This window comes from Cervus elaphus, chromosome 14, assembly GCF_910594005.1.
Source record: "Cervus elaphus chromosome 14, mCerEla1.1, whole genome shotgun sequence".
Classification (NCBI taxonomy): domain Eukaryota; kingdom Metazoa; phylum Chordata; class Mammalia; order Artiodactyla; family Cervidae; genus Cervus; species Cervus elaphus.
Window position 1 is genome coordinate 29310464 of NC_057828.1, and position 24816 is coordinate 29335279.

The window sequence follows — 24816 nt, forward strand, 5'->3', positions numbered from 1 at the left end:
GTTATCCAATGCGTGTTCATTCCACTGCCTGGTGGACCCCCTTCCTGTGTGCCAGCAGTTTTGGCTATATTTCTGGGGGGGTTTTGACCTTTGACAATGAAAAATTCTTTTTTATTTTTCTAAGAGGTCAGCTTTTTATTGAACATTGCAAAATAGAAATATTACACCAGAGATTTAATCAAAAGACCAAACCTTATGTCATCTTCAGACCCCTCAGAGTCTTCTTTCTCTGCTCCCACCTTGCCCTCTGTAGGGGCAGAACCTCCTGTTGGGGCAGGGCCACCAGCTCCGTGTTGTAGATAAGAGTCTCGATGTTGACACTGGCCAGGGCCTTTGCAAACAAACCTGACCAGAAAGGCTTGACGTTCACACTGGCTGCTGTGATGAGGGCGCTGACCATACTCGACGTGAGCGGCACCTCATCCTTGCGCAGGGTGAGGGTCGGGTAGATGCAGGTGAGCTCAGAGACGGAGGCCGTGGAGGCGCAAGTGCCAAGTGGACGACTGCCAGGTGCATTGAGCGCCAGAAACGAGGGCCTCACGCCAGAAACACTGCCTTAGCCTCCTTGGTGGGACTGAACATTTTCATAGAAGCTGAGCAAAGAAGCCATCTAAATTCTTATATGAAACACTGGTTTAAATCTTAAGTAAAAATGAACTTACTTATTCATTCTAGGGGCTTCCCTAGTGGCTCAGACTGTAAAGAATCCACCTGAAGTGCCGGAGACCTGGGTTTGATCCCTGGGTTGGAAAGATCCCCTGGAGGAGGGCATGGCAACCCCCTCCAGTATTCTTGCCTGGAGAATCCCATAGACAGAGGAGCCTGGTGGGTCGCCAAGAGTCGGACACAACTGATTGACTAAGCACATTCATTCTACAGGTACTTGGCCAGGCACTACATTAGGCAGAGAGGACGCAAAGACAAAATATCCCAAGTTAAGGAGCTGATGCCCTACTGCTGGGATACGCAAATGAATCAGAATTCAGTAATAGAGCCATCTGCAGCAACAGGGATAGATCTAGAGACTATCATACTTAGGTAAGTCAGAGAAAGACCACCATCATATAATACCATTTGTATGTGAAAGCTAATAAAAAAATACAAATGAACTTTATTGCAAAAGAGAAACAAACTCACAGATCTCAAAATCAAACCTATGGTTACCAAAGGGGAAATGTAGGAGGAATAATAAATTAGATTGGGATTAATATATACACACTATTATGTATTTTAAAATAGGGGCTTCCTAGATGGAACAGTGGTAAAGAATCTGCCTGCCAAAGCAGGAGACACAGATTTGGGTTCAATCCCTGCGTCAGGAAGATTCCCTGGAGTAGGAAATGGCAACCCACTCCAGTATTCTCACTTGGAAAATTCTATGGACAGAGACGAGCCTGGTGGGCTACAGTCCATGGGCCCACAAAGAATCGGACATGACTGAGCACACACATGAACATATATACAATAGGTTACTAACAAGGACCTACTGTATAGCACAGGGAACTTTATTCAGTATTCTGTAATAATCTATATGGGAAAAGAATCTGAAAGAGAATGATATATACATGATTGATTCACTTTGCTGTACACACCTGAAACTAACAAAATTGTAAATCAACTATACTCCAATAAAAGTTGAAAAAAAAAAGAATTCAGTAATAAGGAACTCAATGCCTTAACTAGGAGAGTCACGGGACTTCTGTGGTGGTGCTATGGCTAAGACTCTGTGCTCCCAATGCAGGGGGCATGAGTTCAATCCCTGGTTGGGGAACTAGATCCTGCACGCCACAACTAATGATCTCGAACACCACATGGAAGATGCGCTGCAACGAAGATGAGAGGTCCCCGTACCACAATGAAGACCGGGCACAGCCAAATACATAAATAAATAAAAATAAATATTAAAAAAAAATAGGACAGTCACGATGTGGCTGGAACTGAATGGTGGGCTCACCACAGTATCGTGGATCAGGTGTCTAAACTCTGCAGACCATCCCTGCAGGCTGTTGTTTTAATCCATATTGGTCTGGGGAGGCAGATACCACCCCATGAAAATTCCCATGAAGACAGAGAGGTTCCAAGAGATTAGCCTGAGGCGAGCATTGTGAGCTGTCCAAGCCAGGGCTTTTGCTGCTTTTCCACTTGCCAGCTAACTTGGAAGATCTGTTTGGATAAGGGAAAAAAAAAAGTGTTTTCTTAGGGAAACCTTCTAGAAGCCTTAGTCATTTGGAATGAAGCAAGGATAGTCTGATCCTTGTGCTGGGAAGGTCTTGAAAAAATTGTACCCGCAGAAACCCAAAAGCACAAAAACCCTGAGACCCTCTTTGTGTATCTGATTCTGAAACAGGATAAGGACAGGGGTAGCACCTGCAAGGGGAGGCTCAGAGTGGAGGAGAAGGAGCAGCTGAGGCCTAAAGACATCAGACAGAGATCCCCACTGGGCTGTGGGCGAGGTCTGCAGTGGGGATTAGCAGAAAGGGTGTGGTGACAACCCAGGGAGAGTAGGGAAAGGAGTAGGATTTGACAACAGAGGGACATGCAGGTACTTCTTGGTTGGAAAATGAAAGACATGTTACAGGAAGAAGAAGAATGCAGAGCGTCATCTGAAAATGAAGTTTTGTTTTTGTTAAATTTAATCCAGATTGGCAGATGACTCCTGAGGCCAATAACTGGACCCAGCAAGAAGGAAGCTTCCAGATGCGGACAAAGAATGTATCCCTGCCGCTCAGAAGGTGGCTGCTGTAACAGGCGTGTGTGAATTGGCACACACAGATCAAAAAGAGTAGGTAAGGATGTGTTTGAGGGGGTTCTCTGTAACAGACCCCTTCTGTGATCCAGGGCACACACCTAGAATTTTCTTTGAAAAGCAGAACCTGAAGAAACCCAAGCAGCATTTGTAGAATTAAGAGCAGATCCCATGTTACTAGGCACACATACCTGTATTTGCAATCCTCAGCAAAGGCACAGAATAGCTGCATTGTGAAAAAGACCTGGAGGAATGGAGCTGCCCTCGATGTTGTGTTCTAAATCCTTGTAGGTCAGCAAGTTGCTAATCCAAGGAGGGCCATTAATATCCCTTCCCTGTGAGGTTGTTATCCAGGACTGCAGGAATAGACCCTCAGAACCAGAGTAACCCTTTATTAGTAAAAAAAAAAAAAAGGCAGTGGGGTGGGGTGGACATTCATTGGTTTGGTTGTGGTTTAAGTCTCAAATATCCCTCCCAATTAGTAGTTGAGATTTTTTTTTTTTTGGCACTTTGTGGGGGTTAGGTTGGGGTTCCAACCCCCCCCAAACAGCAGTCTGATCTAAGCCATAACCACACAGCTTTTTTTCATCACAATTTTGCAAGCAAATTTTATTTTTAAAATTTTTATTGGAGTATAGTTGACTTAATAAACACACATCAGGACAGTTGGTTTCCCCTCCAGGCTGGGCCTTAAATGTGTGAGAAAGGAGTTATTTTCTGTTGTTGCCTTGAGTGAAAGTACTTTCATGTCACCTTTCCATGTTTTTTTGGCTTAGTGTTGACAAAAAAAGTGCTGTGCCCATTTGTTTGGCACACCCCCCATCTGCTAAGTGCTCCCTGGCTGGTGTGGCTGCTTTCTCTTCACAGATGCATAAATAAGCCTGGTAGCTCACCCACAATGCCCCCACTTTGAAGACTTTTAGAGTTGAAAATAATTGCAGTTTCCAGTTCAAATTCTGCCATCCCTCAATTTCACGAAAGCAATCTTCTCATCTCCTGCTACCTTCTCAAAAACAGATAAGTAAAAGCAAGAGAATTCACCAAAAATCAAGTCTGAATGACAGCGTCATCAAATTTCTGAAGATTTCTTTCTTTCCTTTCTGAGGACCTGATTCCCTCTGGGGCCTGAGTCCGTGGGGCCATCAAACAAACTGGATCTTAAAGTAGTTTGACCACAGCTGTTTGTTTCCATCAGAAGGAGGGGCTTGACCAGGGGAAAAGGCAGATTCTGAAAATCTCCGTAGTCCTATGGGAACTGAGTTGGCATTTAGCTGACTGATCTAGAGTCCCTGATTCTCTTCCTCTGTATAGTCAAGAGATTTCTCCAAGTACATGTGGGATTCTGCCACCCCTGAGCTCACCGGCCAGGCTCCCTGGGAGGCAGTCGGAGCACCACCCCAGGTGCGCTCTGATGGTCTCACTCATCTGTTTGATGGCTTTGTTATTTCCTTTCTTAAAAGATCAGAGACAAGAGTAATCACGTATTAGGATAGTTCAGTTCAGTTGCTCAGTCGTGTCCGACTCTTTGTGACCCCATGAACTGCAGTACGCCAGGCTTCCCTGTCCATCACCAACTCCTGGAGCCTGCTCAAAATCATGTCCATTGAGTTGGTGATACCATCCAAACATCTCATCCTCTGTGGTCCCCTTCACCTCTTGCCTTTAATCTTTCCCAGCATCAGGGTCTTTTCCAATGAGTCTGTTCTTCACATCAGGTGGCCAAAGTATCAGAACTTCAGTTTCAGCATTAGTCCTTCCAATGAATATTCAGGACTGATTTCCTTTAGGGTGGACTGGTTGGATCTCCTTGCAGTCCAAGGGACTCTCAAGAGTCTTCTCCAACACCACAGTTCGAAAGCATCAATTCTTTAGCGCTCAGCTTTCCTTATGGTCCAACTCTCACATCCATACCTGACTACTGGAAAAATCATAGCTTTGACTAGACAGACTTTTGTCGGATTAGGATAGTCACTGTCTTATTTCCATTTAGCATCATTATCTCTTTTCAAATCACTTGATTACAGTCCCTAATCTTACTTGCATTTACAGGAGGAGGAAACTGAGAATTAAAGAAGTTAAGTAACTTGTTCAGGTTGGGTTGGCCAGCTTGATCTCCCACAATGCAGATGTTAATGAGCTTGCTCCACCCCAAGCCCTTGCCAGCACAGTCGGACACCTCCCTTCAGTTACTAACTTCTCTCTGAAGAATCTCTGTTCTGGTGAAGCAAAGGTATTGGGGTTTGGTGTCATCCAGTTTGGAATCCTGGAGTTTCTGAATGCTCCACCATAGAGGGCTAAAACCCACCCATGCCCCAATTCCCTCCCCACATTCCAGGGAGAAACAGCTAACAATATCACTAGCTGTCTCTGCTACCAACTCAGGCCCATGGTTGCCCTTCTAGGGGAAAAGTGACATTGCTCCACATGCATTTGGATCTGGCTGGCCTGTAAAAGTTTGCTGAGAAAACTAATTATGTAAGCAAGTGTGTAGGAAGAACTTTAATCCTCTTCACAGAATTATATAGTAAGAAGCCAAACTATTTCTAAGGATATAAGGGCCATAAGCATACATGCTCCCAGAGAATCCTAACTGGGGGGCTACAATACTGATGGGGCTCCTGCCACGTGCCAGGCACTGGAACAGTCTCTTTATGCACTATTAATCTTTATGTTGGTTGTTGCTGTTGTTCAGTTGCTCAGTTGTATCCAACTCTTTGTGATCCCATGGACTGCAGCACGCCAGGCTTCCCTGTCCTTCACCATCTTCCAGAGCTTGATCAAACTCATGTCCATTGAGTCGGTGATGCCATCCAACTATCTCATCTTCTGTTGTCCCCTTCTCCTCTTGCCCTCAATTTTTCCCGGCATCAGGGTCTTTTCCAGTGAGTCAGCTCTTCACATCAGGTGGTCAAAGTTTGTAGCTTCAGCTTCAGCCTCAGTCCTTCCAATGAATACTCAGGACTGATTTCCTTTAGGATGGACTGGTTTGATTTCGTTGCTGTTCAAAGGACTCCCAAGAGTCTTCTCCAATACCACAGTTCAAAAGCATCAATTCTATGGTGCTCAGTCTTCTTTATGGTCCAGCTCTCACATCCACACATGACTACTGGAAAATCCATAGCTTTGACTAGATGAACCTTTGTTGGAAAAGTAATGTCTCTGCTTTTTAATATCCTGTCTAGGTTGGTCATAGCTTTTCTTCCAAGGAGTAGTGTCTTTTAATTTTATGGCTGCAGTCACCATCTGCAGTGATTCTGGAGCCCAAGAAAATAAAGTCTCTCACTGTTTCCATTGTTTCCCCATCTATTTGCCATGAAGTGATGGGATTGGATACCATGATCTTAGTTTTTGAATGCTGAGTTTTAAGCCTACTTTTTCACTCTCCCCTTTCACCTTCATCAAGAGGCTCTTTAATTCCACTTCACTTTGTGCCGTAAGGGTGGTGCTATCTGCATATCTGAGGTTACTGATGTTTTTCCTGGCAATCTTGATTCCAGTTTGTACTTCATTCAGCCCAGCATTTCACGTGATGTACTCTGCATAGAAATTAAACAAACAGAGTGACAATATACAGCCTTGACATACTCCTTTACCAATTTGGAACCAGTCTGTTGTTCCATGTCTGGTTCTAACTGTTGCTTCTTGACCTGCATACAGGTTTCTCAGGAGGCAGATAAGGTGATCTGGTATTCCTATCTCTTTAAGAATTTTCCACAGTTTGTTGTGATTCACACAGTCAAAGGCTTTGGCATAGTCAATAAAGCAGAAGTAGATGTTTGTCTGGAATTCTCTTGCTTTTTCTATGATCCAACAGATGTTGGCAATTTGATCTCTGGTTCCTCTGCTTTTCTAAATCCAGTTTGTACATCTGGAAGTTCTTGGTTCACATACTGTTGAAGCCTAGCTTGAAGGATTTTGAGCATTGCTTGCTAGCATGTGAAATGAGTGCAATTGTGCAGTAGTTTGAACATTCTTTGGCATTGCCTTTCTTTGGGACTGGAATGAATATTTTCCAGTTTTGTGGCCACTGCTGAGTTTTCCAAATTTGCTGGTATATTGAGTGCAGTACTTAAACAGCATCATCTTCTAGGATTTGAAATAGCTCAGCTGGAATTTCATCACCTCCACTAGCTTTAGTGATGTTTCCTAAGGCCCACTTGACTTTGCACACCAGGATGTCTGCCTCTCGGTGAGTGATCACACCATCGTGGTTATCTGGGTCATTAAGATCTCTTTTGTATAGTTCTTCTGTGTATTCTTGCCACTGCTTCTTAATATTTTCTGCTTTACGCTGGCATCAGTCTCATTTCTCAGTCAAGAAATGAGTGAATAGGAAAGAATAAGTAACTTGTCTAAAGCCACAGTCAGCCTGAATCCAGTGTCTAAATTGAAAGTCCATGACTTCTGGGACTTCCCTGGTGGTTCAGTGGTTAAGGCCCAGAAAGTGAGAATTCAATTCCTGATCAAGGAAGTTCTCACATGCCGATCAGTATGGCCAAAAAATGAGAATTAAAAATCAAAGTTCATGACTTTTGCATTTGGACTTTACAGTGAACATTACTGGTGAATTCAGAGCCCTGTCCTAATTAGTGTAACATGTGAAGTTTTTTTTTTTCAAGATAGTATCAATTTCGACACTCCCAGGAATTTAGGCAGCAGGCTCAGTGACAGAGTGGCATGAGGAAGGCTGGGAGTTGGGGAGGGCATAGCCTGTAAACTCCTCAAGCTATTTCCACATGTCCTAGGTCACAGGGTACTTAAGCAAAAGTCAGAACAGGAGCCTGTGGCCTGGAGTTCACACTTAACCACAGATTTTTAAGAGCTTTCTCAGCAGTTATGATTTTCTAAATAATCAGTCCTACAAAACCCAGTTTAGATGCTCCAGCAAAAGCAGGCAAAACCTGGGCCTGATTTGCCAACAAGAAAGGAAGGTGGACAGCTGGGGGCTGTGAGCTCCTCAAAATGGTGACTCCTTTTCCTGACAGGAGGACAACTATCAGCTACTTAATAAGCCTCGGCTTTAAACCCTAGTAGCCAGGGCCCAGGACAGAGCACGGGCCTGTGAGGGGGAACCTGGAAAGGGATCTTGACTGGGTCACCAGTGTTCTGTGGCGTTTGAAGAAAAGTCACAGCAGTGAGGGAGAAAACAGGATCTTCAGCGCCTGTGTGCCTGAAGCCAGTTCACTAACTTCTCAGAGCTGGTTTCTTTATCTTTCGATCTACCTCTTGGGCTGCTGGGCTGGATTGTGGAGATCAAATATGTAAGTCACTGTCCCTAGGAATGATGACCACTGCCCCCGGGGACATCAAGGTGCTGGAACGGGTCACTCGGAAGAGTGTCAGAAACCAAAAGTGTTCTCAAAATTGTTCCAACCCAGAGCAATTGATGACCGCTGCCTAAACTATGGTCTCATGTTTGGACTTTTTCAGGAATTAAAAAAAAACTATTTATTTTTATTTATTTGGCTGTGCTGGGTCTTAGTTGCAGCACATGGAATCTTTTAGTTGGGGCAGGTAGGATCTCGTTTTCTGACCAGGGATGGAACCTGGGCCTCCTGCATGGGGAGGGTGGAGTCTTAGCCCCTCAATCTAGGGAAGTCCCTAGAATTTTTAGAAAAATATTTATTTGTTTACCTTTTGGTTGCACTGGGCCCTTGTTGCTATGGGCAGGCTTTCTCTAGTTGCGGCGAGCGGGGGCTCCTCACTAGCTGTGGTGTGCGGGCTTCTCACTGCCGTGGCTTCTCTTGTTGCGGCGCACAGGCTCTGGGGTGCGCTGGCTTCAGTACTCCCGGCACATGAGCTCAGCGGTCGTGGCTTCCAAGCTCCAGAGCACGGGCTCAGGAGTTGTGGCACACAGGCTTAGTTGCTCCATGGCATGTGGGATCTTCCCGGACCAGGGATTGAACTCGTGTCCCCCGGCACTGGCAGGTGGATTCCTATCCACTGTAGCATCAGGGAAGTCCTAGAATTTTTTTTTTTTAATTGTGGTAAAATACACATAAGAAAATTTACCCATATTAATCTTTTTTTTTTTTGGTAGGTAAGAAGTGGATTTACTTAGAGAGACATGCACTCCACAGAGTGTGGGCCATCTCAGAAGGCGAGAGGCCACCAAATTAACCATCCTGAAAAATTATTAAGTACATTTCACATCACTGTGAGCCTCTTAATGAGGGTGAAAGAGGAGAGTGAAAAGGGTGGCTTAAAACTCAATATTAAAAAAACTAAGAGCATGGCATCCAGCCCCATTACTTCCTGGCAAATAGAAGGAGAAAAGGTGGAAGCTGCGACAGATTTCCTCTTCTTGGTCTCTAAAATCACTGCAGATGGTGACTGCAGCCATGAAATTAGAACGATTGCTTCTTGGAACAAAAGCTATGACAAACCTAAACAGGACTTTGCAGACAAAGGTCCGTGTAGTCAAGGCCATGGTCTTTTCAGTAGTCATGTACGGATGTGAAAGTTGGACCATAAAGAAGGCAGAGTGCCAAAAAACTGATGCTTTTGAACTGTGGTGTTGGAGACTCTTGAGAGTCCCTTGGACAGCAAGGAGATCAAATCAGTTAATCCTAAAGGAAATCAACCCTGAATATTCATTGGAAGGACTGATGCTGAAGCTGAAGCTCCAACATTTTGGCCACTTGATGCGAACAGCTAATTCATTGGATAAGACCCTGATGCTGGGAAAGATTGAAGGCACAAGGAGAAGAGGGTGACAGAGGATGAGATGGTTGGATGGCATCATGGATTCAATGGACATGAACTTGGGCCAACTCTTGAGACATGGTGAGGGACAGGGAGGCCTGGCAAGGTGCAGTCTATGAGGTCACAAAGAGTCAGAATGACTTGGAGACGGAACAAAAACAACATTTACATCACTGTACAACCAGTCTCCAGGACTGTTTCACCTTACAGAACCGAAAGTCTGTACCCACAGAACAAGTCTCCCTCCCCCAGCCGTTAGCATCTGTCGTTCTACTTTCTGCCTCTGTGAGTTTGACTTGAGTGGTTTTTTTTTTTCAGCAAAACCTTTCACTGTGCATGTCAATCCACATGACAAGCACTGCATGGCAAGCCTGTTTCACAGTAGTAACAAAGACAGGTATTCATTATAGGGGGAGCCACACCCGCCCCAGCCTCAGGTGGGGGCAGCTCTCCACACACTAACTCACTCCCCTTTTGCTGGAGAGACTCACCCCCAGGAAGGGGCATTCCAGCTCCAGGGCTGCGGTTGGGCAAGCACAGTTGTGTCTTCATCATTAGCCAGAACAGCACAGTTGAGGCTGTGTCCTGGTGATTCAGGTATCTCCACACTTAGTGTGGCTCATGGAGAGATGATCTGGTTTCTAATAACCTGATTTGAATAAATACTTGTGAATGGGCACATGAAATTGGGTTTTCAAAGCTCTGCTTCTGGTGAGTGTGTGCACTTGTGGACGTGCAGGTTGGATGGCGGGGGTAGGGAAGGAAGCAGGGCCTCTCCCCACAGGGCCCTCGCCCCACCACCCACACAACTCAAATACGTGCATACGCACACAGACACACACAGCCACATAGCAGGCTTCTTTCTGTTGCCCGGGAACCTGGGCCCATTCTCCTGGGGCCTCCATGGGCCGCCCCCCCATCTGAAACACCAGGCCACATTCCTGCACGGCCAATGTCCTTTCAACACCCAGGTCCCACCGCAGATGCCATCTCTCTTAAGAAGCCTCTCCTTACCAACTGCATGCTTTGTGTTTCACCAAAAACTGATCCAGAGACAAGAATCTGGTGCAAGCCACTTATCTGGAATGTGGTCCCAGGAGCACAATAAGGCAATGGAGAAATGAGTCAGAAAAGTCTCACCTTGGTGCTGTGGCTTCTGAGACTGGACGGATCACACCTGAGAACAGTCCCCTAGTGGTCATGGAGTGTCTGCCTTAGAGTAATCCACGAAGCCCTCAATGTTTTTCTGCATCTGCACTCACAATAAAAGATTTTTTTAAAAATCCCTCTGAGGGAGGAGGAGGCTGAGGGATACATTCACCAACCCCTTCCCTCTTTGCTTGATGGTTTCTCCTGGGGCCACTTCTAGGCTGCTGAGGGTGGGGACAGAGGAAGCCCTTGAGAAACCCAGGGAGGGCTTCTGCAAAAGAGGAACTGGGGCCTCCAGGGTGGGTGAAGAGGACAGGAGGGGCAGTGTTGGTCTGCCGCGTCTCCTCCACCCCAGGGATGGTGCACCCACCCCCGTCACACCATTCCTCACCTGCATCCCAGGGGGACAGCTGCTGCCATGCTGAAGAAGCTATGCCTCAGAGCCCCCTCACTGGCACAAGGCCCTACAAGCCCTGGGAAGAGCCCTAGCCTTGTGTTGGGGTTGAATTTTGTCCCCCACAGAAGACATGCTGGAGGCTGCCTATTTCAGGATGGGATCTTATTAGATGTAGGGTCATTGGACGTGATTAGTTAAAATGAGGCGATGCTGGTGGGGGTGGGGTGGGTATGCACAATTAAAAAGGGAGTTTGGGCTTGCCTGTACACCCTACTATTTATAAAATAGATAGCCAACAAGGATCCACTGTGTAGTTCAGGGAAATCTGCTCAATATTCTTGTAATAACCTAAATGGGAAAAGAATTTGAAAAAGAATAGATACATGCATATATATAACAGAATCACTTTGCTGTACAGTTGAAACTAACACAACATTGTTAATTAACTATACTCCAATATAAAATTAGAAACAAAAAGGCAAAGTCATGCTCCTAATCCAACAAGACTTACAGGAAGATGTCAGCGTAGGAACACCACCATGGGAAGGTGGAGGATGGAGTGATGTGTCATCTACAAGTCAAGGATGAGCCAAGGAGGGCTGGAACAGACCTGCCCTCAGAGTCCTTGGAAGGAACCAACCCTACTTTGGATTTCTAGCCTCCAGAACTGGGAGAATTATTGTTGAAGCCTCCAGTTTGTGATACTTTGTTATGACAGCCCTGGAAAAATAATAGCTCATGTATTCTTTTTCTAAAAGATGGCCCTCAGATAAGCTTCAGGCTCCACAAAACCGGGATCTGGGGCTTCCCTGGTGGCCCAGTAGATAAGAATCTGCCTTGCAATACAAGGGACACCGGTTTGACCCCTGGTCCAGGAAGATCCCACATGCTGAGGAGCAACCAAGCCCGGGAGCCATAATGACTGAATCCAAGTGCCTTAACTCCTGAGGTCCAGACATCCTAGAACCCATGCTCTGCAACAAGAGAAGCCGCTGCATTGAGAAGCCCGTGGACCACAATGAAGAGTAGTCCCCCTCCCTACAACTGGACAAAGCCCTCGTTCAGCAATGGAGACCCACCACAGCCCATAAATAAATAAATCGTTTTTAAAAATCCAGAACAATCCACAAATGGGATCTGCCCCTGCCCATTCCCAACTTATTTCCTTCCAGGTACGTATTGCTAGCACAGGTGTCCCATCCAGACATGTGCCTGCTTCAGTCATGAACCATCACATGGGCTCTGGGAGAGAAAGGGCCGTATTTGTTTGCCACCACGTCCCCAACTCTCTAACAGAGCCTGTCAGGGCTCACTAAACCTACCTTGAATAGTAAGTATGTAAATTGACTGGTTAGACCTAGTCTCTCTTATTTTTAACTGGCTTTCAAGGACATTCGGGATCCATGGAGCTGTTACCGAACCAAATTCAGGTCCGCTCACCCAAAAAAGCTGATTTATGGACACCAGGCTGTGGTGAAGGAAAAGTGCAGTATTTATTGAAGGCGGCAAGCAAGGAGTCCAGGTGGTGAGCACTCAAAGGGACAGAGCTCCTCGAAGGCTTTCAGGGAAAGGTGTTTTTTTTTTTTTTTTTTTTAAGGGAAAGGTTTTTTTAAAGAGGGTGAGGGAGGGGAGTTGTGGAGTGTGTGGTCAGTTTATGGACATTCTTCTGATTCTGGATGACTTTTTACAACTTTCTGTAATTTTTGACAGATTCCTTTAGCAACAGAAAGATGAATGAACAAAGCTATCCACAGGTGTATTAAATGGCTCTCCCATACCTAAGTTGGTCATTCTATCTAGGCTCCTCACAAGTAATCCTTTTTTGTGCCAACCCACAGGCAGTACTTAACAGTACTTAAGTCCTCTCTCCTTTCCCGAGTCACCATTTTTTGCCCTGTGACTACACTCAGGGCATTATTTAAACCCTAGACCTTTGAACTTTCTATAATTGTGCTTTGTTTCCTTAAAGAAAGGGATTTTCTTTGTGGATAAGACTTGCCCAACTCTGCCTCTAGCTCTGGGCAATTTCCTTCATCTGCAAACTGAGGATAATAGACAAACGGAACTCCCAGGGCTACAGGGAGAAGTGAATGAGCTAAAACCTGGGAAGGCAGCCAGCTCACTGCCCCTCAGCCTCAAGGTAATGGCCCTTGAGACCACAGGAATCCAGGTATGACAGCTCTGCACACCTCCTTCCCTGCAGAGGTTAGGGGTCATTGATGCCACAGATGGAGCTCGAGAGAGCAGCAATGCAGTCATGCCCTACCCTGGAGAGTTAGGAGGACAGAGACAAGACCAGACCACCAACCTGGCCTGTTAGGAGGCTGGAAAGTATCTGAGGGGCCGCACATCGAGCAGGAAGAGGCTGCCCAGGGGTCACTATGTTGTGTGTAGGTCTAATGAAGATGTAGGTAGAAAGTGAAGGCACAGTGGCCCAGTGGGGAGTAAATGCCTTTGACTGATGGAAGTTTAGGTTCCGAGGCCTCATGGGGAAGAATAAGGAGCTACTGATGAACGGCAGTGGTCCAGCACCCTTTCTCCCAAAGGCTACCTGCCTCTCTCTCACTTCCTGTTCCCACTCGTCTACATAAAACCACCACTGACACACAGACCCACAAACTGGGCTCTGCCCCTTCCCTCCTTTTTCTTAGCAGCACTTACCTCTCATTCTATTTGATGTGCGTGTGCATAAGCATACATGTGCTTGGTACTCTACACATGAACATCACCAGATGATCAATACTGAAATCAGACTGATTATATTCTTTGCAGCCAAAGATGGAGAAGCTCTGTACAGTCAGCAAAATCAAGACCAGGAAATGACTGTGGCTCAGATCATGAACTCCTATTGTAAAATTCAGACTTAAATTGAAAAAGGAAGGAAAATCACTAGGCCATTCAGGTATGACCTAAATCAAATCCCTTATGATTATATAGTGAAAGTAACGAATAGATTCAAAGGATTAGATCTGATAGAGTACCTGAAGAACTATGAACAGAAGTTCATAATACTATACAGAAGGTGGTGATCAAAACCATCCTCAAGGAAAAGAAATGCAAAAAGGCAAAATGGTTGCCTAAGGAGGCCATAAGCTACAAATAGCTGAGAAAAGAAAAGAAGTGAAAGGCAAAGGAGAAAAGGAAAGATATACCCATCTGAATGCAGAGTTCCAAAGAATAGCAAGGAGAGATAAGAAAGCCTTCCTAAGTGAACAAAGGAAAGAAATCGAGGAAAACAATAGAATGGGAAAGACTAGAGATCTCTTCAAGAAAATTAGATACAAAGGGAACATTTCATGCAAAGATGGGCATAATAAAGGACAAAAACAGTATGGACCTAACAGAAGCAGAAGATATTAAGAAGAAGTGGCAAGAATACACAGAAGAACTAAATAAAAATGATGTTTATGACCCAGATAACTACGATGGTGTGATCACTCACCTAGAGCCGGACATCCTGGAGTGTGAAGTCAAGTGGGCTTAGGAAGCATCACTACGAGCAAAGCTAGTGGAGGTGATGGAATTCCAGTTGAGCTATTTCAAATCCTAAAAGATGATGCTGTGAAAGTGCTGCACTCGATATGCCAGCAAATTTGGAAAATTCAGCAGTGGTCACAGGATTGGAAAAGGTCAGTTTTCATTCCAATCTCAAAGAAAGGCAATGCCAAAGAATGTTCAAACTACCGCACAACTGCACTCATTTCACATGCTAGCAAAGTAATGCTCAAAATTCTTCAAGCCAGCCTTCAACAGTATGTGACCAAGAACTTCCAGATGTTCAAGCTGGATTTAGAAAAGGCAGAGGAACCAGAGATCAAATTGCCAGCATCCGTTGGTTGGATCATAGAAAAAGCAAGAGAATTCCAAAAAACATCTACTTCTCTTCACTGACTATGCTATAAAGCCTTTGACTGTGTGGGTGGATCACAACAAACTGTGGGAAATTCTTTTTTTTTTTTTCAAACTGTGGAAAATTCTTAAAGAGATGGAAATACCAGATCACTTAACCTGTCTCCTGAAAAACATATATCCAGGTCAAGAAGCAACAGTTAGAATTGAACAGAGAACAATGGACTGGTTCAAAATTGGGAAAGGAGTATGTCACGGCTGTATATTGTCACCCTGCTTATGTAACTTCTATGCAGAGTACATCATGTGAAATGCTGGGTTGGATGAAGCACAAGCCAGAATCAAGGTTGCTGGGAGAATACCAATAACCTCAGATATGCAGATGGCACCACCCTTATGGCACTAAGTGAAGAGGAGTTAAAGAGCCTCTTGATGAAGGTGAAAGGGGAGAGTGAAAAAGCTGGCTTAAAACTCAACATTCAAAAAACTAAGAGCATGGCATCCTGTCCCATCACTTCATGGCAAACAGATGGGGAAACAACAGAAACAGAGACAGATTTCATTTTTTTGGGGTCCAAAATCACTGTGGACGGTGACTGCAGCCATTAAATTAAAAGACGCTTGCTTCTTGGAAGATAAGCTATGACAGACAGCATATTAAAAAGCAGAGACATTATTTTACCAACAAAGGTCCACATAGTCAAAGCTATGGTTTTTCCAGTAGTCATCTATGGATGTGAGAGTTGGACTATAAAGAAGGCTGAGCACTGAAGAAGTGATGCTTTTGAACTGTGGTGTTGGAGAAGACTCTTGAGAGTCCCTTGGACTGCAAGGAGATCAAACCAGTCAATCCTAAAGGAAATCATTCCTGAATATTCATTGGAAGGACTGATGTTGAAGCTGAAACTCCAATACTTTGGCCACCTGATGTGAAGAGCTGGCTCATTGCAAAAGACCCTGATGCTGGGAAAGATTGAAGGCAAGAAGAGAAGGGGACAGCAGGGGATGAGATGGTTGGATGGCATCACTAACTCAATGAACATGAGTTTGAGCAAAATTCAGGAGATAGTGAAGGACAGGGAAGCTTGGGGTGCTGCAGTCCATGGGGTCGCAAAGAGTTGGACACGACTGAGTGACTGAACAACATTTGGACTTATCAACTCTGCCTTTTTACCTCCCCACCACACCTCAGAGGAATGACTTGGGTTTTGCTCCAGGTTGAGCTGTACTGTCCCCAACTAGCACCAAACTGGCTCTCAGTCGTCAGTCAAGAAATATTTGTTGAACGAATTAATGAAATCTCTCCTCCCACTTACATGCCTGCCTTTCGGTTTCTGATTTCAAGTTACGAGTGGACTATGGACTGCAAACTACTATAGCTACTGTGCCCTGATGCCAGTGAAAATTCAGTCATTAGACTCACCTTAAATGAACTTGAGTTTCATCTAGCAACAGGACCTGTTACGGGTTCCTAAATGCAAACAAATTTAGGATTCTTCAAGATTTGAGACCTCACGGAAATCCGAAAGTCTTCCCCCTTTTCCAGCTTTGTCACATGCCGAGGAGCGGGAAGGAGGGTTCCTAGTATGTGTCCCTCAGCCCCTTTGCTACTAATCACACGTGCTCCCTGCCCAGCACACCCTCTTGACCTCAAAAGCCTCTCCCGCTCTCTTGCACTGTGTGAAAGGAATGTGTGAATTTCCACTGGGGCCAATTTTGTCACCTGTCAGTTCACCCCACAGCTAGCTGTGTGGATTTGGCTAAAGGTGAAGGGAAGAAACAGGAGGGGGAAACTGCGTCATCAAAGCCATCCCTGGGTTGGTAACTCTCCAGACTTCACCTTGAGAAGGAGGGCAGCGGGCACGTCTGGGTGGCACATGTTTGCTCACCAAGGCCGGCTTGTTTGCTTGGTCAAGGTCAGCAGAAAGCCAAGGTTGGCAGAACCCACTTTAGCTTTCTCTTTTGTTTTCAACATGACTGAGGTTTGATCAGGTCATGTGTTGTTTAGTCGCCTCAGTCGCGTCCGACTCTTTTGTGACTCTACGGACTATGGCCAGCCAGGCTCCTCTGTCCATGGGATTTTCCAAGCAATAATACTGGAGTGGGTTGCCATCTCCTTCTCCAGGGGATCTTCCTGACCCAGGGGAAGAACCTGTGTCTCCTGCATTGGTAGGCGAGTTCTTTACCACTGAACCACCAGGGAAGCATATAATATAGAAGCAATCAATAATATTACAATAATTTTGTATGGTGACAGATGCTGGCTAGACATTGTGGTGACTAATTCATAATGTATATAAATGTTAATGTACTCTATTCTATACCTGAAACTAATATTGTATGTCATCTATATTGCAAGAAAAAAAAAAAATCACCTAGGGAGATCCAAGTTGCAGCTCCCCAAGCCCCATCCAGGGATTCTGATTCAATAGGACCGCAGTGACGCCCAGGTTGAGTTTTTAAAAAAACATTTATTGAAGTAAAGTTGAGCAGAGACATTACTCTGTCAACAAAGGTCCGTCCAGTCCAGGTACGGTTTTTCCAGTGGTCATGTATGGATGTGAGAGTTGGACTATAAAGAAAGCTGAGCACAGAAGAATTGATGCTCTTTTTTTTTTTGAATTGATGCTTTTGAACTGTGGTGTTGGAGAAGACTCTGGAGAGTCCCTTGGACTGCAAGGAGATCCAATCAGTCCATCCTAAAGGAGATCAGTCCTGGGTGTTCACTGGAAGGACTGATGTTGAAGCTGTAACTCCAATACTTTGGTCACCTCATGCAAAGAGCTGACTCATTTGAAAAGACCCTGATGCTGGGAAAGATTAAGGGTAGGAGGAGAAAGCGAAGACAGAGGATGAGACGGTTGGATGGCATCACCGACTCAATGGACATGGCATCACCGACTCAATGGACATGGGTTTGGGTGGACTCTGGGAGTTGGTGATGGACCATGGACAAGGAGGCCTGGTGTGCTGCGGTTCATGGGGTCGGAAAGAGTCGGACACGACTGAGTGACTGAACTGAACTGATTTACAAAGTTGTGTTAATTTCTGTTGTATTACAAAGTGATTCAGTTATATATATTATTTTTCGTATTCTTTTCCATTATGGCTTGTTACAGGATACTGAATGTGGTTCCCTGTGCAATACAGTAGGACCTTGTTGTTTATCCACCCTATATATAATAGTTTGCATCTGCTAGTCCCAAACTTCCAATCCTTCCATCCCCTGCACCTTGGCAACCTATGTTCTCTATGTGTGTGAGCCTTTCTGTTTCGTAGATATGTCCATTTGTGTTGTATGTTAGATACCACATATAAGTGATAGTGCATAGTATTTGTCTTTCTCTTTCTGACTTGCTTCACTTAGTATGATAATTTCTAGGTCCATCTGTGTGACTGCAAGTGGCATTTCATCCTTTCTTATGGCTGAGTACTATTCCATTGTCTATATGTACCACATCTTCTTTGTCCATTCATCTGTCAGTGGACATTTAGGTTGCTTCCGTGTCTCAGCCATTGTATATAGGGTTGCTATGAACATTAGGGTGCATGTATCTTTTCAAATCACAGTTTTGTCTGGATATATGCCTAGGAGTGGGACTGCAAGATCATATGGCAACTCCATTGTTAGTTTCTTGAGGAACCTCCATCTGTCTGCCATAGTGGTTGTACCCAATTATACTGCCAGCAAGAGTGAGAGGCGTCCCTTTTCTTCACATCCTCTCCAGCATTTATTATTTGTCGATTTTTTTCTGATGTAGACTATTTTTAAAGAGAATTGCATTGAATTTTTTACCATATTGTTCCTGCTTTGTATTCTGTTTCTTTTTGGCCAAGATGCATGTGTGATCCTAACTCCCTGACCAGGGATTGAATCTTCCAATGGAAGGTGAAGTCTTAACCATTGGGCTGCCAGGGAACTCCCTGTAGGTTTTTTAATGATGGCCACTGTGTCTGGTGTGAAGTGTTACCTCATTGTAGTTTTGATTTGCATCTAATGATTAGCAATGAGCATCTCTTCATGTGCCTATTGGCCAGCTGTATGTCTTCTTTGGAGAAGTGTCTGTTTAGGTCTTCTGCCCATTTTTTGGTTGGATTGTTTGGGTTTTTGTTTTGTTTTGTTTTGAATTGTATGAGCTGCTTGTATATTTTGGAAATTAAGTTCCTTATCCATGGCATCATTTGCAAATATTTTCTCCCACTCTGTAGGCTTTTGTTTTAATGGTTTTCTTTAATGCTGTTTCTTTGCAACAGCTTGTAAGTTTGATAGGTCCCATTTGTTTATTTTTGCTTTTATTTGTATTGACTTGGGAGACAGGCAGATAATGTCTTTTTTAAAAGCCACAGTTGACTTTTCTGTCATCCAGAATTGAGAAACACTGACAGAGGATTCAAAGGCCTCTTGTAGCATGACAATTCAACAGTCTTGAGAAAGAGGGTGTAAGTAAACCGGAAGTAATAATCTGCAAGATAAAACCCAAATAGTAATGCTGCTAGATGATCTGAGATCCCTGGAGATGTGGAGAAACAACCATTGTTCTCCAGAATTCAATGGAATTTGAAAAGCACAGTGCAAACAATGGTTTCTGATTATTCCTGAGGAGGGACTTGAGCACTGTTTCATGTCCCGAGAGTTAAACATTTGTCCATTTTCTTAAATCTTTTACTCCCAAGGCTGGAGAGTAAGATAGCTATTTCTCTGCCTACACCCTGTTGTTGTTCAGTCACCCAATCCTGTCCGACTCTTTGCGACCCCAGGGACTGCAGCATGTCAGACCTCCCTGTCCCTCTCCATCTCCCGAAGTTTGCCCACGTTCATGTACATTGCATCGGTGGTGCCATCCAAATATCCTGGAGTGTGAAGTCAAGTGAGCCTTAGGAAGCATCACTACAAACAAAGCTAGTGGAGGTGATGGAATTCCAGTTGAGCTAATCCAAATCTAAAAGATGATGCTGTTAAAGTGCTGCACCCAATATGCCAGCAAATTTGGAAAACTCAGCAGTGGCCACAGAATTGGAAAAGGTCAGTTTTCATTCCAGTGCCGAAGAAAGGCAATGCCAAACAATGTCCAAATTACCATACAATTGCACTCATTTCACACACTAGCAAGATTATGCTCAAAATCCTTCAAGCTAGGTTTCAGCAGTACGTGAACTGAGAAGTTCCAGGTGTTCAAGCTGGATTTAGAAAAGGCAGAGGAACCAGAGATCAAATTGCCAACATCTGTTGGATAATAGAAAAAGCAAGGGAATTCCAAAAAACATCTACTTCTGCTTCACTGACTATGATAAAGCCTTTGACTGTGTGAATCACAACAAACTGTGGAAAATTCTTAAAAAGATGGGAATACCAGACCACCTTATCTGCCTCCTGAGAAACCTGTATGCAGGACAAGAAGCAACAGTTAAAACAAGACATGGAACAACCGACTGGTTCAAAATTGGGAAAGCAGTACATCAAGGCAGTACTGTCACCCTGCTTATTTAACTTCTATGCAGAGTACATCATGTGAAATGCTGATGCCAGGCTGGATGAATCACAAGCTTAGAATCAAGATTACCATGAGAAATATCAACAACCTCAAATATGCAGATGATGCCACCTTAATGGCAGAAAGTGAAGAGGAACTAAAGAGCCTCTTGATGAAGGTGAAAGAGGAAAGTGAAAAAGCTGGCATAAAACTCAACATTCAGAAAACTAAGATCATGGCATCCGGTCCCATCACATCAAGGCAAATAGATGGGGAAACAATGGAAACAGTGACAGACTTTATTTTCTTGGGCTTCAAAGTCACTGCAGATTTTGACTAGAGCCATGAAATTAAAAGACGTTTGCTCCGTGGAAGAAAAGCTATGACCAACCTAGACATTGTACTAAAAAGCAGAGCCATTACTTTACCAACAAAGGTCCATATAGTCACAGGTATGGTTTTTCCAGTAGTCATGTATGGATGTGAGAATTGGATCATAAGGATGGTTGAGCACCAAAGAACTGATGCATTTGAACTGTGGTGCTAGAGAAGACTCTTAAGAGTCACCTGGACTGCAAAGAGATCTACCCAGTCGATCCTAAAGGAAATCAGTCCTGAGTATTCATTGGAAGGACTAAGGCTGAAGCTGCAGCTCCAATACTTTGGTCACCTCACGCGAAGAGCCAACGCAATAGAAAAAACCCTGATGCTGGGAAAGACTGAGGGCAAGAGGAGAAGGGGGCAATAGAGGATGAGATGGTTGGATGGCATCACTGATGCAGTGAACATGAATATGAGCACACTCAGGGAGACAGTGAAGGACAAGGAAGAATGGCATGCTGCAGTTCATGGAGTCACAAAGAATCAGACATGACTTAGCAAATGAACAACAAATAATCACTTCAAAGCTTGTCTGCTACAATCTTATGACGTTTCGGAGTGCCAAGAATGTACAGAGGTTTCTGATATTAGTTGCTTGAGTTCAAATGAAAAAAAAAAATGCTATTCACTATTTAACAAAGAATATTGTTATTACAACTCACACTAGTTAATGACACAGAAGTCCACTTTCTGCCCCTCCAAAGCCAGTAAGATGAATGAGAAGGCCAAAGTCTTTAAAGGTAAGACACTCTTGAGTTTGATTTTTCCAGATAATAAGTTATTAGCTGAGAACCAATATAAGTTGTTCAACCTCTCTGAGCCTATGCTAATTTGCTGCAGTTGTATTCAATTCCTTGTGACCCTATGGACTGTAGCCCACCAGGCTCCTCTGTCCATGGGATTCTCCAGGCAAGAATACTGGAGTGAGTTGATGTGGCCTTCTCCAGGGATCTTCCCAACCCAGGGATCAAATCCACGTCTCTTACGTCTCCTGCATTGGCAGGAGGGTTATCACTAGTGTCACCTGGGAAGCCCCTCTGAGCCTCAGTTTTCTCAAATATAAAATTAAGATACCATGTATCTCAGTTTTAATGTGTCAGTAAGTAGTTTGTAAGTCCAACTTCCTCTTCTTTCCTCATCCCATGCCACTGGCAATAACAACAAAGCCTGTGATATTTTGTTTATCAAAGCATAACTGCTCCAAACCTCTGCCAGGCAAGGTGTAAAATTAAAATGGCACAGATTTCATTTTTAATAAATGAATCTAAGGTGGACTACAAACTGAGTTTGACAATAACGTGTCAGAGAATCTGTTGCTCCAACATCCAAGTTCTAAGTGAGTTGAGAATAATGAAGGAGGCAAATGAATAAAAGCAAAAACAGATATGAAGTAAATGTTACAAAAAGTGTTGAATTAATTAATTTGCTTGTTGTTTAATTTCTGACTCTTGTGTGACCCCATGGACTGTAACCCACCAGATTCACCCATCCTAGGATTTCCCATGCAAAATTACTGGAGTGGGTTGCATTTCCTTCTCCAGGGGATCTTCTCAAGCCAGGGATCAAACCCACATCTCCTGCTTGGCAGGTGGATTCTTTACCACTGAGCCACCCAGGAAGCCCAGACTTTCTTATATATATACCACAAAACAGCAATTTTCCAGTTCCCAGAATTAAGCTATTTCTGCCATCTGGTATCTCCACTTTTAATGGCCTCAGTTACTGTGAAACTCATTTAGCTTTGTGTAATATTAGTTTTGACAAAGTTCAAGCTAGCAAAACTTCCTGGAGTCTGTAAAGAAGACCCATTGTCCATTTATCAGGCTCACTCAGTCAGCCAGAGTAGGAGAGCAGGTTTTCCTGTCTGTGTAAAGAAGGTAATTAGCATTTCGATTGTAACAAATATATATAATTGCTTCTTTAAAGCTTTCTGCTTTAGAGAGAGAATACTTATGTAGAGCAAGCTCTTAGAAATAGTTTCTTTAGAATGCCTTGAGCACACCTAGGGGTTCCTTAGCCATGGAGAAGTATTGCTAAAGGACTTCTGACAAGCAATAACTAAATGCCAGAGGAAGCCACACCTCCAAAACTTTGCTGATTTCTCTTCAGAGAGCCATGAGCCATGAAGTTCCAGTCCGGTAGATTCCTCAGGTGAAAACAACATAAAATCTCCACCATATAATCTCCCCACTGTTGACAGAGCTCTGGGCAACAGAGCAAAGTGATTCAATTGTGCTGTTAAAAAGCTACTTTGTTCTTATTATGTGTCAAGCGCTGTAATGCAAAAATAAATTAATGACTCTGCCACTGAGAATCTAGTGCTTAAAGCATAGAGTCTAGGTCAGAACAGTGAGCAGAAAGCAGAGTAAGGGATTGGGCAAGGCTTCTCAATAGGAGTGTTTCAAGCCTGGAAGAGGGGCCTGTGTTTAGGTGGAAGGATTTGCCAGGTAATGGGAACCTCGTGAGCCAAGGCTGAGATATGAAACAATACGCTGTTCTACTGGAATGGCAATGAATCCAGTCAGGGGGGAGGAGGTTGGATGGGTGTCAGAGGTATACTGACTGCAAAGGTCCATGCATAATTAGATTAATGAGTTTAGGCCACAGGAGGATGCTAAGCTGAAAAGTGATAATGAGTTAGTATCTTCTGACAGCAATCCTGGTTTTAGTAAGAGTTTGGAATAGGAGATTAATTAGGTCAAAGTAAACATATGAAAGGTGGTGACAGCTTGAACTAGGTCAGTGTCTGTGAGAAAAAACTTCTGTTAAATAATAAATGACTGATCACTGACCAGTAATACTCAAGATGACTTTCACCCTTCTGGCCTGGGTGATAAGGATTGTGGGAGACAGAGATGTTTCAATGCAGAGGTGGGGCACCAAAGAGAAGGAAGGAACTGCTGAGTTTCTCCATCTTGAGACTTACTGCGGTCTTGGAAAATAGAACATCCTTGTCTGTGACGTAATGTGGACTGTTAACCTGCACACCTAAAAAAGAGTTCTTTGGAACAAACTTTGCCAAGTTCCTCCCGCTCTCCCACTCTTAGGGGCAAAGCTTACCTGGCAGTGGGACCAGACTGCATGGCCAACATGCCATCTAAGGAAACATTCCAGAAAGCAGCATTTGTCCAGACAACCTTGATGGCTACAGACATCCTTGAAACTCACATTTTCCCAGGTGGAGAGAGAGACATTAGAGCTGGGGTAATTTAACCAACCAAATTCCACTCGACTCACCTCTTTAACCTCACTTTCTTAGCTCTAACCAGCTGAAAGGACAGTATGAGCAACATGCCTGGTGTTTTAGGGGAAAAAGAAACATGTGGCTGGCTTTTCTTCAAGTATACTGGGCTCTATGTGGTTCCTTACCTTTAAATGACCTACATTTTTAATAGTGCTACTCCTATCCTTTTAAATTTTTGAAATGTTTATTATAAATAAAATCAGATGAAATAGTAAATTATAGATGAATCTTCATAAGCTCTTTAAAAAAAAACTTAACTGAAGTGAACATACTAACAAAAAAGAGCTATGATAAGCATATGAAGCAATGAGTCATCACTAAGAAAACACATGCAGGAAACTGTCATCAGATCCAGGAGGGTGTAGCCAGCAACCTAGAAGCCACACCACTTGGTGCTTCTTCCAGGCACTGCCCTCTAATATTAACTGTAAGCCTGACTTCTAATGGCATTGACCAGCTGTCTTTTTGCATTTTATATATTAATAAGTAGAACTGCCCAAGGTGATTTCAGGACAGGGCTCTTCCACTCAGTATCTGTGAGAATGATCCATGTTGTTGTGTATAGTTCATCATCACTGTGTAATATTCTAGTGCATGAAGATACCATGTTTACCTGCTCTACTATTGATGGACACTTAGGTTTCCATTTTTGGTCAATTATGATTTTGCTATCTTGGTATATGCATTTCTGTTTTGGATATATGTGTTAGAGTGAAACTGTTGGTTATAGGTTATTCACTTGTTCCTTTATCTTTTTTCATATGACACAGTGAGGTTTTTATTACCCAATGAATCAACACTTACAGTTCTCCCACAGAGGGAGAGGCTGGGCACAGTGTCTAATTTTGACAGTCCTGTTGCCTAATAACATTTA

At 43.9% G+C, this 24816-nt stretch overlaps 1 pseudogene; it reads right to left on the reverse strand.

Moving 5' to 3' along the window:
- LOC122708082 lies at window positions 1–23853 on the reverse strand (annotated as a pseudogene).
- Window positions 23854–24816: the final 963 nt, after the last annotated feature.